Source organism: Balearica regulorum, chromosome 3 (genome assembly GCF_011004875.1).
Source record: "Balearica regulorum gibbericeps isolate bBalReg1 chromosome 3, bBalReg1.pri, whole genome shotgun sequence".
Taxonomy (NCBI): domain Eukaryota; kingdom Metazoa; phylum Chordata; class Aves; order Gruiformes; family Gruidae; genus Balearica; species Balearica regulorum.
In genome coordinates this window covers 61,171,313-61,195,841 of record NC_046186.1, presented here as the reverse complement: position 1 = coordinate 61,195,841, position 24,529 = coordinate 61,171,313, and the positions used below count along the sequence as shown (strand labels likewise).

The window sequence follows — 24,529 nt, the reverse complement described above, 5'->3', positions numbered from 1 at the left end:
GGGCAATAGTTCCATAAACTCCCCACTTTCCTCACAAGATTTTATAAATATATATACACACACACACACACACACACATATATATGGAAAAGAGAGGTTTGCTGGAGAAAAAACAGAAATTACTGTCAGATCAGCCAGAAGAGCTATAGTAGATTCAGATGAACATTCAAATAATGCAATATTAGCTTGGCTGCATAGCCATGCTTTTTTCATGCTCCCTCTTCATGAACTATCCGGAAAGAATGGAAAGAGTTGCTACACTATAAATATGCAGAGTCTGTCTCAGTAAAAACAAACAAAACCCATATTAAGAATGAGCAATAAAAAAGTTTGACAATAAAGTATCCTGAAAACTAAAACACAAGCCAAATATAAAATTATTAACACAAGCCATTCATCAGCTTCAATTTTATCATTCTCCCAAAGCCATGACATGAAGTCGTATAATCTTTGGGGTTTTGATGAAATCCAGAATGGTTTCTCTGGCTGTTTTTCAGATCTCTGCTGTGGCTCATATTTTCTGTTTTTACAGTTTGATCATTATGACTGGTAGTTCTCCCGAAAAATCTGTGCAAAGTAAGTTATAGTCAACAACAGTCATCCTCTAGCTTTTGTGCACACAATGAGCTTGTTTAATCACAGCCATATGGTTTTACACATGATGCATGTGAAAGTGATTTTAAATGCTTTTTAAACCATTTCTACTGTTTTGACCAATTCTTAAATTCTGTTGTTGGGTGTTTTTTTTCAGAAAAACCTCATTGCATCTAAAACAGTAAGAAACGCATAACGTAGGATCTGTAGACATTTTCTGTCTCATTCATCTCATTGATGTTTCTGTCTGAGAAGATAATTTCGTATCAAGATGGGATTTTAGGCACAGGAATTGTAGAAACCTGCCCAGCACCTTAACTTCAAGGTCCACGTGATTACATGCTCAAAATCTCAGCTTTTGAAAACAAACTGTCTCAAGATCTTGAAGAAAAATCTTGAAAACCTGAGCTTAGTGCTCATCTCAACAACCTCTGCAAATACTACTTTCTCCTCTGTCTACCTTTCATATTGTGAAATATGTGGGCTAGAGCTTGGTTGGATCATACCCCCAAGGACACGCTATCCTTACCACATCACCGAGTACGTCGCAGTCTAAAAGGCAGAAGTGTGGTCAAAAGGCAGACAAGAAGCAGTACAAACATGCATGTGACCACGCTGAGGGCAATCTTTGGTGCAATGGTTGTTGTTCCTAGAGACGCTTTTAAGTTGAGTGTTTGCAAAGAGTTCAAAAGCCACAAACTTCTGGAGAGCAGTAGGCACAAAAGCAGGTCAGACCCCTTTTCTAGGGCCCTTTTACTGCTGTATGTCAAAGTCTCTGCTGTCACTGCTGAAGACCTGAGTGTCACCCCTACCATGTCTTTGCTAAATTGCTAACCATGGCAAATGCCAACACCTGGCCTCATCATTCCTTGTGGATTTACTGAAAGACAAGAAAGAAAGCAGTGTTATGATATTAATGTCACACATACTTGTAGTCACACTACATGATAAGATCCACTCCTCGTACTTCCAGTTACTCAGACAAGAATCTCCCCTAGACTACTTGTCTAAGACATTATTTGCAAAAATATAGTCTTGCCCCTACAGAATAATCAATGTCTATGGTTGCTGCTATACTACTGACCTATCTTCATCTCTACCTACATTCTGCCTCCCTAATATCATTATATTCATGGTCCTGCAGTTGTCAAGGAGTAAAGTGTGTTTGCCTACCATTTTTTAAGAAAGTGTAATAAACTGTGTCAGAGTTTCTGTGAGTTTTCTGTACAACCCAGAGCTACTGAATGTGTGCAACTGAATCAAATGAAGGCAGTTAGGTACAACACAATGATAAGACTATTAATGTAAAGCAATAGAAGAATCCACACAATAAGCATTAGCCAGGCCTCCAAGCACCAGGTATAACCTAAGAAGCCCTAGGCTCATAAGTACTAGGAGAGTTTTAGGCATATGCTCTTGGGAATATGGGTATTCCCAAACACAGTCTCAGTGTTGAAGGGCAACATCCTCAACTAATTCCAGAGCAAATGACTCACCAGAAAAATCTTCCAATCCAAATTTCTGCAACATCACCACCCTCTCCAAGAGCTATCTCTGTTCCACACTGGTTTAATCAGCCTCTCTCTCTCCCCCCATCTGACTTCATAGCTTACTGTACTGGATTGTCCTTCTTTTCTTTTTTTCTTTCTCCTCCCCAGTTTCACCAGTAGATACTTCTTCACCTGTGAAGTGAGAATAGCTAGATTAGGAAAGAAAGCTTGGAACTGAATCCCAAAGTCCATCTCTTTGGCCACAGGGTTTAACAAAAGCATATTTAACCTGAGGGTGATGCCGATATTGGCTTCTCAAGGAGTATTAAGCAATGTGTTAGGCCTGTTTCCAAAGCACTCAATATTCTGGGCCGAAAATTACCTCCTAAGCTCAAACCTGAAAACCATGGATGACAAGCTTTATTCAAAATGAAACTGAGTCTAGTAACAATTAAAATATTCTGTATAAGAGATAAAGAGTTTTCCCTGAGACTAGGAAGGACTGCAGAAACTAAGGATCACACAGACCATTTTCTGCTCCAGGTTCTCCCTTTGGACTTTGCCTTCCCTAACACAGGGTAAATACCTAGTCACATGCACACTGACAAAGTGGTTCTAAAAGCAAAGATTAAGTATTCTCAAAATTCTTTGGAGAAAGTAGGAAAAACCATGTACTTCACATGTGATGAAGTCATGTCACAAAGCACAATAATAAATGCATTTGTATGTTATGAAGGCAGCACAAAAATACATTTGTAAAATTATCTAGAAAACATTAACAGAAAGCTATGCTACTTCATCTGGGCCCAGCTTCTCATAGTCTAATTCTGACTCTGTGATAATCTTACCTCTTTTACAGGAATTAGATGATGTATATAATGCCACCTAGTCATAATCTCCAAATAAAAAAAAAAAAAATCTAACTGAATGAAAAAATTCATAACATTAAGAACTAAAACAAAAAGGAACCACAGTCTCAGCTATAACCTATTTTCCATTACTGTTTCAACTCTACAGCCAATAGGACAATGAAAAATTACAAAGTTCTGCAAAACACGACATTGCTTGTCCTTAACCAGTAAATGCCTCTGTGTGTAATTTCATAGGTATGCATATCGTTTGCGAGCCTGGATTGGAAAACAGTGACTTGTGTCTTTCTAATATAATATGGCCTATTGAACTATGTTCCAGCAACGTATGTAGGATCTTGCAGATATTCCACCATGGGCACTACTTAATGAGGCCATGTCCTAGGAGAATAAAATTGAATTAGAAAAAGAATAGCAATAAATTCAGAATAGGCGTCTGCAAAGTAATTTGAAAAGAAATTTCTTCCTGGCAAAGAGCAAAGCAAATACTTTGTAGGGGTCATAAGAATGGTTTGGGGAAAGCACTTTGGCACTGAATTAATGCAAAGTGATTCTACTGCTCTAAAGTCTATAAACAGCATTAATAGTCAAGCCATTACTTCCCAAGAACAGTCTGTTAGGCCTCTGGATGTTTATTATTAATATTTGCTAGCCATTTTTGTACCAGACTTTTATTATTACCAGGCCAATAATTGTGACATTAAGGAACTGTCAGCTAAAGATTTATTTCTGTGCAAGTTTGTGCTTGTTTGGTAAATCTCTTGTAATCCATTTGGGAGTACAGTATCCCAGTATGTTCCACCAATTCCACATATTTTGTTTATCTAAACATAATGTTCCAAATTCCAGTTCCCATAATACCAAACTTACTATTGTGTTATCAAACTGACATCAGATTTCTTTTAATGTAATTAGAGCAGACAATGGTCTCTAAAGATGACTTTTAATACCATACTTCTATTTCAAATCCATGTATATTAAGATCATTGTAATAAAACTGCTTGGGCTGAGATGGAAAAAGATTTTAACAAGTCATGGATCTAGTGCCCAGTACCGGCTGCTGTGCCCAGGCCCAGGCCCAGGCAGTGGGACTCCACCACATCTCTTTCACGCTACCAGAAGGATACCAGGGGCATTTGTGGCGGAGGGCAGTTAGTACCCTCTCAGGCATTTAGCTGGTTCAGCCGAGAAGCTCCTTCCAACCGGGCAGTTTGGATGTGACCCTCTCAAAGACAGTTTAACACCTGCACATAGCCAGACTGCTCCAGCTAGCCTCATGGCCAGAGAACAGGCCTTTGCCTCATTAGGTTCCTAACACAGACAAAGCAAAAACAGATCAGAAAGAAAACTCTGTGCTAGTATGGTGGCTAAGTGTTCACTTGATAAACACTTTTTAATTATCCACCATTTTGAAGCGAGTCCCCATTGTGCTTATCGTGTTCACTAGTGTCCTGTGAGACAATGACAGATTACATAGATCTGCATGGCAGTAACTTTTGAGTTCAGAGTATTAATCTGTTTGCAAACAGAAACAACAGTTCACCTAACTTGCAAACACTTCAAAATGCAGTTTCTATCCTCCTAAGCAAACTATATTCCATAGCTCCCTTTCATATGTCTGTCTGAACTGATTTGCTTACAGTATATATTCTGTAAGAAGTGTTCAACATCATCTTTTGCAGAGCATCATACTTTGGTACATATCAAAGATAAATCATTTAAAATGCATCTTAAGGAGACAAGAATTAATCTCTTCATTTTCCAGAGTCAAAAGACAGGAAAGCTTCAAAAAAGAAACACCACTATATCTTTTAGTCTTACTATTCTATTCATTATTTGAATTTATTTTCAACACTGAATGTAGCACCATTCATCTTCAAAAATGCAACTTACTGTATCTCATCCTTTTTCTGCCTTCATTCATTGCCTTCAATATTTCTCTTTTGCCATTTGCTCTTTTTTCCACTTTCCCCTTTCCCCTGCTTTCCTCCTTGTTCCTTTTTGTTTGTTATCTGTCATTTAACTTCTCCTTCCTACAGAAATATACCTCAGGTGAAACAAGCCAACTGTTAAATACACAGTAATTTATAGCAAGAAGTACACACCTGCCAAGTCTCAGACACTGTATCGGGTTTATTCCAGTTGACCTTCAACAACCCTACCATGACATCCACATTTGCAGAACAGCATAGTTTCATGGTGCATCTATTCTTCCAGGTCCAGCAGGCTGCCTCATTACGTCAAGTGTGCCTAGCACAAGATCATGCAAAAGAGAGAAACTATAGGGGCTAAGTTGTGTACACCTTGCGTGCTCCAAGGAACACTTCCTTAGGAAAGCTGGTTTGCTGCAGCAGCAAAATGCTGCCCCAAGACACGATGCTGGTCTCATTCCTCTTTATGGAGGAATGCATTAAATGTATATCTCATTACAATGTTAATACATGCCAAATTTTGTATTTGAGCAAGAGAAATAGTGTCTGTGCATGTTTGTTTCAAGTGAAGAGAGGGGAACATATCTAAAAATCTAGGTAATGGGACAAGTTGATTGCTAGGCTAGAACATGATTCCTTGACAATCCTGCCAACTTGTTTGAAGAAGAGCAAGCCCTACCAATACAATGTCATTCTCGATTATGAGTTTTTCAGTACACAGGAAAATGGCTTTATATCCTAACAACTCTGGGAGCTATTCATTTATCTGTAGTTTCTCACACACTGCATGCTAACAAATCATAAGCAGAAGCTTTTCAGTAATGGCAAACAAAAATTGAGTAACTGGAACTGTTTTTAATTACAACATACCTTTTTGTATATTTCCTCTGTATTGTAATATGTGACATGCCTTTGTTACTTTGAATTACACAAAGGAGAGAGAAAACCCCAGTCTTTGAGCTGCACTTTTACACATGCAACTAGGTGGATGGACAAATTGTGGTACAAGTAGTAGCACTTTTTTTTTTTATTTAATACATAGCAAAATGTGATTAAATTAGATACAAACTTGTTCTTCAACAATAGGCATGTGATTACAGATAAGCAGAGCCATTTATTCAGACACATTCAGATGGAGAATGTGAAAAAAAAAAAAATCAAATTCTATTACTGTTACCACTATCACACCAAATTCAATAGAGAATGTGAAGTTCTTTTACTGCCTCCTAATTAATCTGCTTTGATGGTGGTTTAAATTGACAAAAGTTAAAATTACTTTTGGAATTCTACCCTTTATTGGAAGAAAGTAGTGTGACTATCATTGGAAAGCTCTAAAAAGCTTCCTTTGATTTCATACCCACTCTCTGAGCTAATACTACAGTTCCCAGTATAGGTCAAGCATCAAAGAACAAACCTCTACTACTTTGAGTTAAAGAATTAAGTGCCACTAACCAATTGCCAAGACTCATAAGCTATTAGCACCCAATGCTTCATTGAAAAGGTCATATTTATATGAAAATTTGTATAAAAAGATATTTTTCTCTTCCTCTCCAGTTCTTTGTCTTTAAACTAGTTGCTATGAAAAGCAACCTACACTGTATTTTACATCTCTTGTGATTTTTAACATCTGTTTCATTAGTGTATGTATCTGAAGTGTATTTCATTGAAGCAAAAAATCCTAGTCTCTCTGATTCAGTAACAGTTTCATCATTTAGCTCAGTGGGGTAGAATTAAAAAACAATGTAGACAAATATGTCCTTTGTTTTTACTTATTTTAATTGGAGGAAAATGGTCACACTTCCAACAAAAGGAACGGTTGACTAAAATTCCAGGGGGAGATAAACAATAACAAGAAGTTGATATAAATGGACACAAGAGAGTGAAGTGACAACTGTCTTACAGTTCTCATAAGACTTTTCAGAGACTTTATGCACATGAGAGTACTTCATTGCTTCATTTTCAACACGTCTGTTTTGGTACTGCCTTTCCTGAAATCTCTGCTATATCATTACATCTCACTGACAATGTTCCTCAGACGTTCAGTTTTGGTTAGGTGACACTGCACCTCCCTGCCACTCTTTTTTTAGGTACTGAAACATGGAGAAAAAAAGAACAATAACCTTCCCCAACATGAAACAGAAGAACAGAGGAGACAACTGAGGAAGAAACATCCTTCTTTCTCAGGTCTTCTGGCCATTGAATCATTTTCAAAAAACCACCAAGCGCTCTTTGTAATATTTCTGCCACCAGAAGACCAAAATAAGAATATTGAGTGATACAAACATGCTCTGCTACTGCCGCAGATCAAAGGTTTCAAGTAGCTCTATACTACAGGGTATCCATCTCATTTGTTGTGCAAAAAAGAAAAACTTTATTTTTTAAGGCACCCAGGCAAAAATCACAAAGTTTAAAATCGCTGATACTGTAAGAAGTGTTTAACTTCCATTCTTCCATTCTCTGGAAGGAGAATGCAATTTCATTTATACTAAGAGACCAGTATAATCTGAATATTTCAGTACTAAGTTCAGTCTTCAGGTCCATTTGAGCTGCTCCTGGCAAGATTCACCTATATGAAAAGCAGTTACATATGTATGCCCGGTACTGAATTGTGTTATGTGGAAATGGTTAATGGTGGAATAAAGTAACAACTCCTTGCTATACAGTTAGACTGAAGTCCCAATATAGAAGTTTAGAACAGTGGTTATTCTCACAAATTCCACAAAAGGTGGACACCCAGCAGCGTGTGAAACTAGTGGGTAGGATAACAGCTGTGCAAAACATCTGTTCTGTAGCTTAATTCACTGATGTTGTCAGCATTTCACCTTTCCAAGCAATCGACAGTCTGCTTATTAAGAAGCTAATTACCCAGAGATTGTGTGGGTGATGTGTTACCCAGTAGAGAAGAAAACTAGAAACTTTTTGTTACAGTATTTTTATGTTAAAACCCAAAGTACTAACTAAGACTAAAGCGCTAACTAAAGCACTGTCTGCAATTTTGTTTTATTTCTAGTGGGCTTGGAGAGCTCTATGTTTTAAAATATGTATCAAACTTCTCTAAGAAGATTTCTAGATCTAAAACTATTGATAAGTATCATTGAGTAACTCAAAGGAAGTCACCAGTTAGTGGCACAGATTCTGCTGGTAAACAGTCATCAAGAATGGACCTCCCTAGATCCTGACAGTAATGTCATATTTGGGATGTCTTCCCACATCCATCATACTGCAGCATCAGAAATCTTAACAACAAGGTTTTCAGACAATAGATTCAAGTCCTCTTAAAGGCTTTTCTGTAGAACTGCAGTGCAAACATTATCCAATAGGATATTCTACCTGGTATGCAGCTGCCTTTCTAGAAGTTCGGCTTCTCCTTAGACACTGTCTGCCAGCCTCATACAGAGGTCTGAAACACCTTAGGTTGTCTGAACTGGCACAAGATGCCTACATTTTCACAAATTAATCCTACTTTTAGTCTCTAGTCTTGCACACTAAAAAAATATTTGCGATTTCCCCTTTGTTCCAGCATCATGAGATCAAACACATGTAGACTAAAAGTAATCGATCTGTTTATAAAGCATAATGACATTAAATCAAATGCAGGCATCATCACTAGCTAGGATATCAAGTTCCTTGTATTTCCACTACATTCTCTACCACTATCGTAGACAAGACTGAGAGCATTCGTCTGTTAAAAAAAATAAATAGGAAACTATTCATGACAGCAACCTTTAGGTTTCATATTTTTTATATCATAACTTTGTCTGGTTTCAGTAATTTTAGTGGGAGTTTTCACTGATTTTCGGCATTTCAGATTTTTGGCTCCTAAAATATACTGAACAAGGCACAAGAAGTAGCAGTCTCCTGCTGCTGTTCCATACGTGTACTTTACTCCTTAACCAATTTTCACTTTTCATTTCCCCCTTTTGCCCCCAGAGAGGTATGAGTCAATCAAGAATATACAATCCGTGAGATGTGACTGATGTGAGCACCTGCATATGGCACAGGTATTTTGTGTCATATGCCCAGCAATCAAGGAAATAGAAGCAGAACACATTGAAAAAGAGCTTGGTCCAGGAAAGGTCCAGCAATGCACTTAAGCCAGTGAACAGTTTCACTTAAGTTACTGGACCTCCTGGTACATGCAATGAACTCACGCCATAGGTGATCATTAGGGATGGAGGTTGGAACTACTTACCTGCCTGAGGGTCAGCATACATTTCAGTGCTTTGTCAGAGGAGGGCTTGCTCTGTTCATACTTCACAGGATTAAATTCAGAAAGTCCACCTTTTATAATCTGATTACAGGGCTTCCATAAAAATGAAGCTCTGTTCAAATTCCAGCGAGGTTGTATTGGGGAAAACCATTTCTATACATGGGATAAAATAATTCTAGTATGCTGAACTCTTGCACCAGCATTCCTTTTCCAACTTTCATTTGGATCATTGCTGCAATCCAACAAAGGAGCAACAAATAAAATATCTTTCTATGCTAATAAAATATATATTATATACAATTTTATTTTCCATATTACTATTTAACTACCGCATATCTTTTTCTATTAAGGTGTTTTTCTGGGCTCAGGACAAAAAAAATCTAATTGTAACTCATGTTTCAAATTACTAAAATTGTCTTATAATTATCTTCTAACAAGTATTTTGCTAGAAGTACATTTACTGGCAATGTGAGAAGTACATTAAAATGTTCCACACTTGAGAGACCCTTTGGCTTCATTATCAAGTAATTTAAGTTAAATTCAATGGAAATACAATTTTGTGTTTTAAATGGGCTTTTTTTTCCCCCACTTTCTACCAAGCAGCACAGAAACAACTAAAGAAGCAAAAGGACTGTTTCTTTCTATCTGGACACTTACTTGGTTTCCATCGCATAGATTGGAAGCACCATCTACTTACAGAAAAATAACAGAACACTTGCTAGTGTATTGCTCTAGAACCAGGGTAAGCCAAAGACAAAACCTTTGCTGACAAAATTTTATTGAACAATATAGTTCTCATATCCTAAAAGTATTATGAAGTGCAAGTCCACTACATTGCTACAGGTTATGCTGTAGTTCATGTTACACAGAATGCTACACTAAAGGAATACTTTTGCCTTTAAACAGTAAAACCCGTTTTATTTTTCATAACCACTGCACAAAATAGACTAGCAGTGGTTAATGACAATTAGTCTTAAGTGTCAAGTAGATACAGCTATTGCAATTCCAGATCTGCAGTACAGCTGCACACATATTGAATTCAAGCTCAAGTACTAACAATGATTATGTTAATAAGATATGAGGAGTATCTACCATGCACCCAAGCTGTTTGCAGTACTTTTGTTTCAAAGTCTACCTCACTAGTAAGCTCATGTCTACTCGATGAGGGATTTAGCAGTGAGTTATGTTCGCACGCAAACGAATAGGGCAACCCCCCTGCCGTCCCCATCTGCTTCTCATCCTTCCAGATAACCAGCACACCACCATTTTTCCCCTCAAACAAAGGTTAAGGAAAATCCAACTTCTGTGAAAATAAAGGCAAAGGGGAAACTTGCCGGGGGCGGAGGCGGCGAGGGGGGGTGAACCGGGAGGGCAGCCGCTCGGCAGGGTAGGGCAGGGCTACCGACCGGCGGGGCAGGCGATGGCAGCACGTAAAGTATTTCGGACCCGAGAGCAGACAAAAGAGGGTGTGTAGCAGCTGCACGGAACGCGGCAGCCGCCGGCACGCCAGCCCGCTCCGCTCGGGAGGCGGAAAGTCCATTTCTGGCTGGGAAAAACCCACCTATCCGTCCCCGCTCCCACCCTGCCCCTCGCCCCCGAGGGCAAGGGTGCGTCTCCCGGTTCCCCCCCCCCCCCGCCGCCGGCAGGAGCGGCCGCGGCCCGACCCCGCCACTCGCCGGGAGGGGTGACTGCTGCGGGCGGGTTGAAGTTTGGGGGCGAAGGGGAGACCCCCGCCATACGTACCCCCCCACCCTGCCCCGCCGCTTACCTGCGGGGAGGTGCGAGGTGTCCGCCGCCCTCACGGCGCAGCGAGCTGCGGGGCTGCGCGGCGCCCGGAGGACATGGGGCTTCTCCGGTGAGGCGGCGGCTGGCTCAGAGAGTGACAGGGCGGCGGCTCCCCTCGCCCTTCCCCGGCACCGTCCTCGACGAGCCGCGGGCGGGAGGAGGCATGGCGAGCAGGCAGGGAGCGCGGCCGGGGCGGTCACTGCCGGCCGGAGGAGGACGCCCGCCGACCGAGGGCTGCGCGCCCCCCCGCCGCGGCCACACGGCCAGCCGGAGGCGGCCTCCCCCTGCTCGCCCCGCGGCGACGGGCGGGTGCCATAGCAGCGGGCTCCGCGGGCCGCCGGGAGCTGCGGAGGGGGAACGGCCGGCAGGCAGCCGCCGAGGGGGTAGAGGGCGGGCGGCAGCTCCGCGGCGCAAAACTTTCCCGGCTCCTCAGCGAGGTGCCCGGGCACCGCTCGCCCCCAGCGCCGCCGCGGGCGGGACCCCCGCCCTCACGGCCGCCCCACCGGCCCGCCCGCTCCCCTCAGCGCCGCCGGGGCTCGGCAGCCTCGCGCGTGGACCCCACCGCCCGCCCGCCCGCGGCAAAGTTTCACTCAGAAACCTCCCGGCTGCGGCCCCGTCTCCATGGAAATGGCCCCCCCATTTCCCGCCGCTCCCCACGGGACGCGGCCGAGAGCGAGCGGAGGAGGGCGGGGAGCTGGGGCGGCCCCCACGCCCGCGGAGATGGCAGCCGAACCCCTGAGGCGCGGTCGGGACCAGCCTGGCAAGGTCAGGCGGGCTCTAGGCAGTTTTAGCCACAGGCGGCGGCCAGGACGGGGAGCCCTGCGGCAGGACAGCGGCCCGGGGAAGGAGGAAGGAGCAGGCGGAGCCGCGGGACGGGGACGCGGCTCCTTCCCTACCTCCCGCCTGCCGGGGAAGTTTCCCCTCTCCCCACAGGAGAGCGCGGCGAGCCGCCGGGAGCGACGTCCCCCCGTCAGAGCCGGCCGGGGCGCCTGCTTTGCGGAGCCTCCCTGCACCGCTCTGCCTCCGCTCCCGCCGGAGCGGCGAATTTGTAGGGCGCCCGGTTCCGCCCCGGCGGGATGAGGGGCCGCGGCCACGAGGGAGGAGTCACCGGCGGGGGCGGCCGGGGGGAGTCAGCGAGGGAGGGGAGCGCGAGCGCGAGCGGTGCCGGTGGCGGTGGCGCGGCGGGGCGGGGGCGGGGGCGGCCTTTCCCCGCGGGGCAGGGGGCGCCGAGCTCCGGGATGCGGGGCCGGGTGCCCGCCCTCCCTTCCCCCGTGTGAGAGCCGGACGGGAACCGTGGGAGCGAGGAGTGATTCACCGAAATGTGGGGTTTTTTACCTCAGAGTCAATTACACTTTTATGATTCAGCTCTTTTTTTTTTTTTTTTCTTTCCCCCGCATATTTTTTTGGGGGGAGGGGAGTTTGTGGTCACCCGCTCACCCCTCGTGTACAGCCGGGGACGGCAGAGTTGAGCTACCTGCTGCTTGGCACCTTCCAGTCAGGCGAGGTAATCCAGCAGATGGGCTTGGGAGAGGGGGAGACTCCAGCCTGCATGGTAACTCTCCACGTTTGTAGAGTGGAGAGTCAAACATATCTTTTGAGGGACAAAAAAAAAAAAAAAACAACAAACCCCTGCACTTGTTTTGAGTTGGTAGTTGGTTTTATTTCATTTTCAAAAACTGATTATACCTGAACATTGCCTTTTATGTGACTTACCATAATTCTACCTAACGCATCTCCCAAAAACAGAGAAAAAAGCTGAACTTGGCATAGTCATATCTAAATTTATCTCAGGTATTGCTTTTCTCAAGACAGGTGGTAACTTAGGAGTTTCCGTCCACCTTGCAATAGGACTTCAAATCCTAAATGCATACAGGTTCATTCTTTGTGGTTGTACAGTGTGTTGTGAGTCCTCAGTGTACACCTTATAATGATTATACTCCTGCCTGATGGCTGCAGTGGCTTCCACATTAACTATATCCTCCGTTATCACCTGCCTTTAGCAAGGAGACATACATGCCAGCAGCTCTGGACTAGCAAAGGAGAGAGTAACATTCCTCAGAAGTTTGAAACATTGCATTTCCAGCTGTTCAGCATCTTTTGGTTCAAGGAGTGAAGGATCACTTTCAAGTGTCAGGTTTCTGTCCATTCAGATATTACTAGATCTGTAATTTGGTTTGTGCGTGACATAACGTGTATTTGATGTCAGCTAGTGAGAGGACAGGTCTGCTGGCAGGTGTGTCAATTTCTGTAAACCAGCTGTGCATTGCAGAGGGAATGAATTAAAGGATCATCTATGTCCACCAAATCCCTTTTAGATGCAATGTCTCTACAAATAAAAATTCAGAAATTTTGTCTAGAATTTATGGAAAATATCACTGTGGAAGAGATACGGAAACTTCACCCTCCTGTGTTGGTCAGCAGATTACTGAATGTGGACCAAGGGCATGATGTGAACCAGCGCTGTTCTTGTACTCTCTCTGGAAAGGCTGGGGCTTGTAAATGTAAGAGGAGAACGATCCATTCAGTTCTTGCTAGGGACCTTGCTGGTGACCTCTGTTTGCCCTCCAACACTGGACCAGGTACAGTATCACCATATCTTTCTTCTCTATTCATATTTTCATGCCATAAGATGCTTCTCAGATACATTTTGTCCTTTTGGAAGTGCTGGCATTTAAAATAAATCCTCAAATGATTTATGCTCTCAAACAGCCACGCCCCCCCAAACACATCCTAGGCAGGTGACAGAGCCAGTGTGGTTTTGAGGACAGAGTGAGTAGGTTGGAAGACAAATTTCAGTAGTGCTACCAGGTGAGAAGCATCTCTGGGATAGACTTCCCATTGCATTTGTGGTATGTGCAAAATCCACACTGCCACTGAACTGCAGGATTGTTATTTTTACACATGGCCCATAAGTTATATGTAGGAAAATGTGACAATCAATTTAAATGATCGTGGGCAACATATTTTGTGGGAGATTGCTATGGATTATAGTACAACAAGAGCTGCCCATCCTAGTGACAGACGTTTGGGAGACGTGTCTTGCAAGCAGATGACATTTGGCTTTGCTTCTTACCTGTGTTGAGTGGATTCTTCTAAAATTTTTTAAAGAGGGGTAGTGCCTGCTTCTTTCCCTACTTACAACAGTTTTATACTGACTGTAAGACCAGTGATGTAAGGAATTTAGTCCTGATCTGCAGTAGAAAAGAAAGAAGAGAATAAAGCCCTGAGGCTTTTCAAATCTCAGTCATCTGCACATCTTTGGAGAGTCAGCCAATGTCAAGACCAATATTCCAGGCTTTAAAAGTCAACACTAATACTGCAAATGCCCAGTAAAACAAACATTTTAATGCATTAATTAGTAGGTTGGTTGCTTCTGAGATTATAGCAAGAATCCATAAGTTAGCGTCATGAGTGACATCCTCCCTTTTAATTTATTTAAAGGAATGGAATACTTTTATTTGAAAGTTGGGATGTTAGCAGTATTACACAGTTTTCCTTCCAACCTGCACCTTTTAGTTCATAGTATGAAAAGTCATTCATTTGCTGTAATAAGCAAGGCAGTGGGTGGATTAAACTGTAAGCATATTTTCTGTAAATTTAATGCAATTAAAGAGAAGGCTGGCATTTTTTTAGTTCTTACCTTTGGACAGGAACTTTTTCTAAGTTCCAGACTAACTTCTACTTTGGCTAGAATTTGGCTAGAATTTGTGACACTTAACTATTCTGTGCAATAGTGAGATAAGTAAGATACCCTGAATTTGGAACATGAAAGAAATTGAAGGTTGAAAGGATCCCCACTAGAGGCGAAGAGCTGTAGACAAATGTGAACCATTATAGTGAGAATAACCACACTATTAAGTTTTTATTTTTGTTAAGTCCTAATGTGAATAGTGCTGTGAATCAGTTATCTTACATAGCTTACTTTCCACATTGTATTAAACTAAAAAATAGTCTAAAGCTGTTATCCCTTTAATTGTGATAAGACAGAAAATAAATTTCAATCTGTCATTTTTTTGTACTGATTTATTCATACTCGATTTTTTTACCGTGTAATCAGTGACAATTTGGTCTCCATAAGGGAGAATAAGGGTATCAGGAGTTCCTTGGTGATAATAAGCAAAGTGTTAGTCAATAAATAATGAACATGTAACTGCAAAATATGGCTAGATCTCTGGCTTAATGGCTGGTTTCTGCCCCTAAAAGTACAAAATCTAAGATCTTTAATCTGTACATGAGAAAGTGCTTAAGCAATCAAAGACCTAAATAGTGCCTAAATATTAAATCACAAGCCTGTTACATGTAATCAGGAGGTACAAGCTAGTAACCAAAATTCAGTCATAAAAGATCTGAATCATCCCAATGTTTTCCAGCAGGAAATTGAGTTAACAGTGTAGATACTTCTAATATAGTTCTAAAGCACACAAAATGGCCTTTATGGTATTTTCCCTTGAACTGAGAGCAAAATTAGTATTAGAGAAGAATGATGCCACAAAGGCTGTTGTTTTAACTTATGACTCCATCACTGCCTCCCACTGTCTGCCTCTTCAAACAAAAGCCACCTTTCCTCACCATCAGAGGTCCAGAAGTGTCTTGACCTCCTTTTCTTATCCCATGCTATACTGATAGGTCAGCTCCTAGCCACTTATGCCAGCATCCATTAGCCAACTGCCAAGATATTTAATTGTTTAATAAGCAATCAATTCATTTCTCTATGATGCATTGCACACTAGTCCTACTAGCAACTCATAAGTACCAGTAGAGCTACTTCAGTGGTCTCATTGCTTAGAAAAATCTTGAAAGCAGCTAGGCTGCTGCAATGCTGAAAGCACCATCTCTCAGGCTGACCAGTTCAATTCCCTGTCCTCATCTGTTACACATCGTCTTTACCCAGCTGGAAGCTTTTCATGGCAGATAGCATCTTTTAGGTTTGCATCTGTACACCACGGAGAGAAATCGGTGAGGTCCTGTTCAGCAGCATTATGGTACAAATATTTGGTAACAGCAAGGTAGGGCAAGAAACACAGGGCCAAGAAAATGTCAGAACCATATAGAAGGATCCTGGCATGTGTCACTATTTACGTTAACAATAGTTAAACAGCACGGAGTGCTATGTAACTTAAATTTACTGGCTTGAGTTTACCTTGAACAGTTTCTGAAACTAGTGAGAATGCAGACCGAACTGTCTGCTTCCAAATGATTTGCGAGCTGTCAACAATGCTTAAAATGCTGGTTTATCTTAATCCTTTCATATGTTCCTACAGTCTAACTTTTTTAAAAAGAATAGACAACATTTAACACTCAGATCTCCAAGTATGATATAAAAAATATACCTTTGCAAACCATGTGTTAGTAGTTTCTGTAAATAGAAAGTCAACTTGTTTTCTCTGTTCAGCATTGAGAGTTTATATGGCTTTTTGTATATAAAGAATATCTATTCCCTTGTTAACAACTGAAATATGAAACAAGTGTTTGGGTTTAGTAGGTTTTAATCTGTCTTGAAGTAGTTTAAGAAGTCAGGCTTTCTTAAACATGTTACACTAGTGTAATAAATTTTAGTATGCCTTTATTTGAAATATTTGTCTGAACAAAGTGTTATTATATATTATGAATACCTGGATGTGTTGGAATGTATAATGTTGGTAACTAATAAAAACCACAGAAATCCTCACCTAGAAATAGAACCACTATTTATTATGCACATGCATGTGAAGCGACTCTGAGCATTACACTGAATAATGTAAAGAAAGTTGAATACATGTGAACTGGAACTCTGGTTTAATGCATAGAATAGTGAAGAAAAAAATCTTCCAGAAAGGTGTGGGTTTTAATTTTTAGTTTATTAGGTAAGTCAGTGCCATTTAAGAGCTTTGGCCTATGTCTGGGAGACTTTCTGGAGTTGGCATCTTTAAATAGCAGCACTGTCTTGAAAGAAAGATGGAGAGTAATGTGTAGCTTTTATGTCCATTATAGTAGAAGCCCTCAATAAATAAAGTACTAGTGGAATCACGTTTTTAAATTAACACATATATAGAAAGTGATCTTTTCCCAGATTACAGAATTGTTTGCAGCCAACACTTTTTCTTCTTTGCATGTAAGGATTCCTGATACTTCATAATGAATCAAAACCCACAGCTCTTCTGTTTGGGCTGTTTCAAGACGGGTCGGCAGGATGTTGGAACCACAGGTAGGTCCTCTCCTATGAGGACAGGCTGAGAGAGTTAGGGTTGTTCAGCCTGGAGAAGAGAAGCTCTGGAGAGACCTTATAGCAGCCTTCCAGTACCTAAAGGGGGCCTATATGAAAGCTGGAGAGGGACTGTTTACAAGGGCATGGAGTCATGGGACAAGGGGTAATGGCCTTAAGCTGAAGGAGGGTCGATTTAGATTAGATGTAAGGAAGAAATTTTTTAGGATGAGGGTGGTGAGGCACTGGAACAGGTTGCCCAGAGAAGCTGTGGCTGCCCCCTCCCTGGAAGTGTTTAAGACCAGGTTGGATGGGGCTTTGGGCAACGTGGTCTAGTGGAGGGTGTCCCTGCCCATGGCAGGGGGGTTGGAACTAGATGATCTTTGAGGTCCCTTCCAACCCAAAGCATTCTATGATGATTCTATGATTCTATGATATTTCTTTGTTTGCATATGGACTTGTCTCTGCATTTTAAATGCCAGCAGTAGTGCCAGCAAAAGAGAAAATGGCTTACAGAACCGCCATCTTTTCATCATATCTTTCCAGGAAGATAACAAAAAGCAACATACTGTGGGATTTAACGTGCTAGTTTCATAACAAGCTTCCCATGCAAGTGCTATTGTGAGCAGTAGTCATACTATCTCCGTATGAAATTCCACTGGGGACTTGTAGGAAATTAGGAGCTAGTGAAGCAGAACTATCTTTGAGAAATGGTTGCTCTTCTGAACGAAAATCTGAATAATGGAGAAAATATAATTTCACAATTTTGAATGGTGTCACTGAAGTATTTTATATGTGACAGACTCATTATCTGTCATCATGTTAGTTGTGGTGATGGTGAGTTCAGACTTCATGCCATTTCATGCCATCTCAAATTCTTCTCACTGTCACGGTGAGAAAAAAACTATGAAGCACTAGGAAAAGTGGATAGATGACTCTCATGTGAATACTTATATCCCTATCGAAATGCATCATGAAGAGAAGTATCAATTATTCCTTCTGTTGCTTACTTATGTCGGGAAAAAACCCGTGCCTATGTAATAAATTCAATCTTATTATGTCGAACATGTAATTAATTACCTACAAGTGCTACCAATAAGTTTCCTAAATATTATTGTTTCTAGACAAAAAAAAACCCTATACCTGAACAATAGCTTGCTTCATTAAGAAAGCATGAGGGTGTTAAAAGCCTGCTGTGACGTGACCAGATATGCATATTTTGCTAAAGCATGAATTTTACAAAGTGACGGGTGCCTCAAAGAAAGTGCACCTCTCCCGTAGTCATTAGCATTTTTTCCACCGTAATCATGTGCCATTACTGCCGATCCTTGATGAAAGAGCTAGATCTTAATGCTTGAATTATAGGAAATACTTTAGAAAAATATTGATGTTCCAGGAAAATTTGCTAAAATATCTTAAGCATAGAAAACTGGCACAAAATCATCTTTATAGATTCCCATTATGCTTAAAGAATGTCAGGATAGGTTTTTAGGATGCCACGTAATAGTGGAGCGCTGGAGCGTATTCTAGAGGGAAAAAAATGTGTTTGCATTAAATCCAGTCTGATGTCATGAGGGTCTTCCTGTGTGCCTTGATTATGCAAGTCCTCTGAATAACCGAGTCTCGCTGAGAGTCTAGACAGAAGTTAACTTTTATTCAAATAGTTTAAGAAGGTGCACAAAATCTTAAGCATCAGGTCTTCATGGAAAAGTACTGTAAAATGTCAGTCATCATTTCTGAGCTTTATGAAGAATAGATTTGTTGTTCTGTTAGTTTTATGCCTGTTTCTGAAAGGTAAATGCTGAGTAATTCTGTAACAAAGACTACCAAATGTGGCAATTAAAGCGGACTAATTGACAACATCAGAAAATTAACATTTACTATGAGAATAATTATGAAATGGTATTTATACGTAATCCAAAATTTTGGTTCCAATGCAAGACAAATCTGTAGTCTATATTATCTGGTATTTCAAGGACTTTTAAGCCTATATAAAAGATTAGTCCCTGTAGATTTTCTCAGCAGTCCTCTCGTCATCCAGTTTTAGCCACCACTCTCTCTTTGTTTTTTAATTCCAGTGAAGATTTAAGAAGGTACTGACAGTTTACTGCTTAAATCCTGAAGTAGATATTTTGGAGAAGAGGGATTGCTCTCAGTTTGGTTTTTACATTTCAGTGGTGTTAGAAGCTAGAGTATGGAGTCAGAGAGTAATGTTCTTTGATTAAAACTGAGAGAATAGGGTAAAATTATGAGTAAATACAGTAGAATTAAAGGAATGATCCCTTTTCTGCTGAAATCAACAGCTTTAACATACTTTAAATTCAGTATCCCAAATATTTGTCTTACTGAAGTGTGGCTTGAGCCTTCGCAAGATGCAGAGTATTCTGCTGCTCGGAAGTAAAAAATATTTCAAGACATATTTAACTTTGAACATGAATAATAACTGAAAATCCCATATATTGCTGTTGGACAGTGTTCTCAGTGTCCTGCTAAACTGACTCAGTAATGATTATGGGGTCTTCATGCTATACAAATAATAAGATTGGAGTCTTAATTCATTAGAGTTTTACTAAAATATGAGCATTAGATAAAAATTACTGGTTTGTAATTTTCAGAGTTCAGTTTAGCTCAGCAGTGAGGTCTTCAGGTATTCTGCCTGTCTTCAAGAGGTGCAAAATATTCCAAGCCCTGAAGAAAAGAAGACAGAGTGACTTCATGCCTTTTTCATTTGGATCTGCATGAGAGATATTTCTGTACTTGCATTCCCTATCAATACATGCATGGTAATATGTTGCAATAACTTATCTTTTTTTCCCAGCTTCTTAAAAAATGTTTTGTTGTTTTTTTCTGATAGGGATCTTGTACTTATAGATAGTGGATTTTTCATACGTACATACATACTTTAAAAAAAAAATCATTACTGCTTGGAAAAAATGCATTACATTCGAGTTTCCCTCCTCCACTGATATTTTGCAATGCTTAGGGATTTAAGTTTTCCCACAAGAACCAAGTAAGACATACTGGGAGATACATTATTTTTAGAGGATTGTGTACAAAGCAAATCAAACTGAAAGGTATGACCTAGCTAAAAAAACTAAACAGAAAGAAACTCTTGACATTTTTAGCCCCTTTTAAAAGTGCATTCTACTGCCTGTCATTTTTGTAGTCATGAGTGAGAAGCCCGTAAACAGCACTTTCATTTCTGAACCAGTAATCCAGAAAACAGCAGATTCTCAGCATAGTTTATATCAGGAAATTGTCTCAGAAGGGATCGCGGAGGTAGCTACTATGCTAAAATGTAAAAGGAAAAATTGAAGAATGGGGCAAACCTCTGTACAAAGATACCATTGAAGGATTTTATTTATGTTTTTAATGGTGTCCGTTCTGCTTAAAGAATTCTAAATGCCTGTTAGGGATGATTTAGATACGAACATGTAATCTGTTGTCTATTTCCAGTAAATTATTGACATAAGATGCCTAAGAGGGCAATGCAGAAAAATAACAGTGGAACCATTCATTAATGTTTAAATTTTCCATTATTAATAATTATATAACAATCATATCAAACTACCATTCAGTGTATTTTATCACAGTATTGTCTCAAATCTCCTTTATGAATGGGTTATAACTGAATAGTTATTTATGAATATTAGATTTGCTTAAATGGTAATTAACATAGAAGCTTGATAAAGGAGAGTCTGCTATTCCTTATTTCCATACATCTCCCAGGATTCATTATATCAAAATCCAAAGTAGGAGGGAATTATTTTCAGAGAAGTATTGATACTATTGAAGTAAAGATAGAAAGGAATCATGTCAAAACATACTAACCTCATGACAGGAGAAGAATGCTTCAGAAGAACTGTTATTTTTAAAGATATTTTTAAGCAATTATTTTCCAAAGGTATTTAAGTTAAAGGAGATTCTCTGGAACAAAATGCTCTTCAGAATGAGCTTGACTACCTTAGCATATTGCTAATTGCTTCAGCACATCTGCTGACGAGCACACAGCAGGCTGGCTGGAGCCTCCGTTGGTGAAGTTTGCCAAAATATCAATTCATTCTTTGTGTTGAAATGAAACACAAGGAACTTTGTCAGTATCTGTTTGTTTATTTTACTGTCTCCTCTGAAAATATCTTTTTTCTTCACAGCTTGACCAAAGCTGGATAACATCTTCCTCAGGAAAGCAGTTCTGTTACAGTTATTTAGACATAACCAGACAGTTTATTATGTACCCATCTGCACTCAAATTCTCATTGACTTTAGTGTGAATTTAGTGCACCGGATGGCAGAGGGAGGTACTGCCTAGTACTTACTTTCATTTTATCTGTCAATGAAAGCCATCATATATTGACATTCTCTTTCTGTTTTTTTCTCCATCCCAAGAAAACTACTGATGTTAACCTTGGTCTCCCAGTTACATTCCAGCATGAATATTTACCTTATTTATTTATTTAAATTCCCTCTACAGTTCCCGGTTGTCACAGCACTGCTCACCAAAAGCTGTTAAATAGCACAGCTGTTTGTTTCCTAATTCGGTGTCTTTCCCTGTAAGGTTAGACTGTGATCCTCTGGAGTGGGGGACTGCCATGGATGGAAGAACATGGTAGAGTATGATTCCATGAGTACGCTTTCATGTTCATTGCCAGGGCCTCGGTCTCTCTACCTTAGGGTATGCAGTCTCATGACAGAGGAAGGGTTCAAGCATGCTGGCTCAGGACCATGTTGAGTAATGAATTTTCATTATCAAAATGTAGGAGTTTGTTAGTGCAAGTGCAAGTTCTTCACATGTACTATTAATTAGAGGGGTTTGGATAGAAAATTAGTATTCTGGAATAAAAGACAACGAAAAAACAATGCTTAAAAATGCATGTACTAAACATAAAACTATTATAATAGCAATGGCATCAGGTGCAGCAGAATGCTGTTTGTCCTCAGTTGTTCAGAGTAGCCATTTGTGGCACAATAGAAAACAACAAGGGTTGTCAGAAGTTTGCTGGTATAGGAAATATCCCAAATTTATGAAGTGCTTTGAAAGTGCATCAGAGTAAAAATTACTGTGTAAATATAGGAACTCATTTATTTAAGGGCAATGAGCCTCCCATGACATTCTCAGTGCAAATTTTAGATAAGAAGTGGCTGTGCAGTGCAGAAAAGGGATTTATGGGAGCACAAGCTCTACAGAAGAGTTGCTCATCAGTCTGTACAGCATAACGCCACAGACAACAGACACTTGATGTGCCACAACCCTCAGCCTTATTGAGTCACCAACACTTGTGCAAAATATTGCTGGTCCTATTCAAACCTGCTATTACAACCACGTGCCTGATAAGAATTCTGAGGAAAAAAATAACAAAGATATTCTCAGAGATGTGTTTTTCAGGCCCATGATGTGTTGAGAGGAGATGTTAGAAATACTGGCAAAAATACCTACCTTTAGTCCTGTAATGATGCATATGAACTCTACAGGTGTGTGAATTCTGGAACTGAGAAAGCTTTTTGGTGAAAGACATTCTGGAAGACCTTTAAAACACTGGACTTCTTTAAACACCTCTGGTTGGTTGACCTCTGGAGAAATCTGAAATCTTATCTCCATAACAAAATACCTTGTCCAGAATCTGGTCTCAGGGCACATGTGCATACAAAAGCTGTTGTGAAACAAGTTAGGTCATGAATTTTAACTTCATTTCCTGTTTTACAGACACTCTCTACATAGATAGAGAAAGTAAAACCAGGGGCTAGGAGAATGAAGAACTGACCACTGTAGGAGAAGATCAGGTTTGAGACCATCTAAAGAACCTGAACATGCACAAATCCATGGGACCTGATGAGATGCATCCATGGGTCCTGAGGGAACTGGTGGATGAAGTTGCTAAGCCACTGTCCATCACATCTGAGAAGTCGTGGCAATCCAGTGAAGTTCTCACTGACTGGAAAAGGGGAAACCTAACCCGCATTTTTAAAAAGGCAAAGAAAGGAAGACCTGGGGAACTACAAGCTGGTCAGTCTCACCTCTGTGCCCAGCAAGATGATGGAGCAGATCCTCCTGGAAACTATGCTCAGGCACATGGCAAATAAGGACGTGATTGGTGACAGCCAGCATGGCTTCACTAAGGGCAAATCGTGCCTGATAAATTTGGTAGCCTTCTACAACAGGGTTACAGCGTTAGTGGATAAGGGAAGAGCAATTGACATCATCTACCTGGACTTGTGCAAGGCATTTGACACTGTCCTGCATGACATCCTTGGAGAGGCATGCATTTGATGGATGGACCACTCGGTGGATAAGGAATTGGCTGGATGGTCACATTCAAAGAATTGCAGTCAACAGCTCAATATCTGTGGAGACCAGTGACAAGTGGGTTCCTCAGGGGTAGGTATTGGGACCAGCACTGTTTAACAACTTCATTGACAACATGGACAGTGGGATCGAGTGCACCCTCAGCAAGTTTGCTGACAACACCTAGCTGTGTGGTGAGGTTGACATGCTGGAGGGAAGGGATGTCATCCAGAGGGACCTTGACAGACTTGAGAGGTGGGCCCATGCAAATCTCATGAAGTTCAACAAGGCCAAGTGCAAGGTCCTGCACATGGGTTGGGGCAATCCCAAGCACAACTGCAGGCTGGGTGGAGAATGGCTTGAGAGCAGCCCTGAGGAGAAGGACTTGGAGGTATTGGTGGATGAGAAGCTCAACATGGCCTGGCAATGTGTGCTTGCAGCCCAGAAAGCCAATTGTCTCCTGGGCTGCATCAAAAGAAGCGTGACCAGCAGGTCAAGGGAGGTGATCCTGCCCCTCTACTCCACTCTTGTGAGACCCCACCTGGAGTACTGCATGCAGCTCTGGGGGCTCCAACATAAGAAGGACATGGAGCTGTTGGAGCGAGTCCACAGAAGGGCCATGAAGATGATCAGAGGGCTGGAGCACCTCTCCTATGAAGACAGGCTGAGAGAGTTAGGGTTGTTCAGCCTGGAGAAGAGAAGGCTCCAGGGAGACCTTATAGCAGCCTTCCAGTATCTGAAGGGGGCCTACAGGAAAGATGGTGAGGGACTGTTTGCAAGGGCATGTTGCCATGAAGTTAAAATTCATGACCTAACTTGTTTCACAACAGCTTTTGTATGCACATGTGCCCTGAGACCAGATGCCCAGAAGGACAAGGGGTAATGGGTTCAAGCTAAAAGAGGGTAGATTTAGGTTAGATATTAGGAAGAAATTTTTTAGGATGAGGGTGGTGAGGCACTGGAACAGGTTGCCCAGAGAAGCTGTGGCTGCCCCCTCCCTGGAAGTGTTCAAGGCCAGGTTGGATGGGGCTTTGGACAACCTGGTCTAGTGGAGGGTGTCCCTGCCCATGGCAGGGGGGTTGGAACTAGATGATCTTTAAAGTTCCTTCCCACCCAAGCCATTCTTCGATTCTATGATTCTATAAATTTGGTTGGATTTAGGACCTCTATATCATTCAGCTTAATCCTC

General features: G+C 41.3%; 1 protein-coding gene and 1 long non-coding RNA gene across 4 annotated transcripts in view; one reads left to right on the top strand and one right to left on the bottom strand.

Annotated features, from left to right (window-relative positions):
- The window catches only part of TMEM200A (transmembrane protein 200A), a 58,431-nt gene extending 46,495 nt beyond the window's left edge, over positions 1 to 11,936 (bottom strand). Inside the window, exon 1 of one of the 2 annotated variants that reach the window (XM_075748070.1) lies at positions 10,863 to 11,936. The gene's annotated coding sequence lies outside the window, so the exon portion shown is untranslated. The remainder of the gene's footprint in view (positions 1 to 10,862) is intronic. The other variant, XM_075748069.1, reaches the window with a different exon arrangement.
- On the top strand, positions 11,520 to 23,870 carry LOC142600992 (uncharacterized). Of its 2 annotated transcripts, XR_012834532.1 has the most exons (5): positions 11,520 to 11,644; positions 12,330 to 12,447; positions 13,298 to 13,458; positions 21,616 to 21,666; positions 22,762 to 23,870. It is a non-coding gene; the product is annotated as an uncharacterized LOC142600992 (long non-coding RNA). The 2 variants fall into 2 exon arrangements; XR_012834531.1 differs by lacking the exon at positions 21,616 to 21,666 and having other exon boundaries at positions 13,301 to 13,458.
- The last annotated feature ends 659 nt before the right edge of the window (positions 23,871 to 24,529 follow it).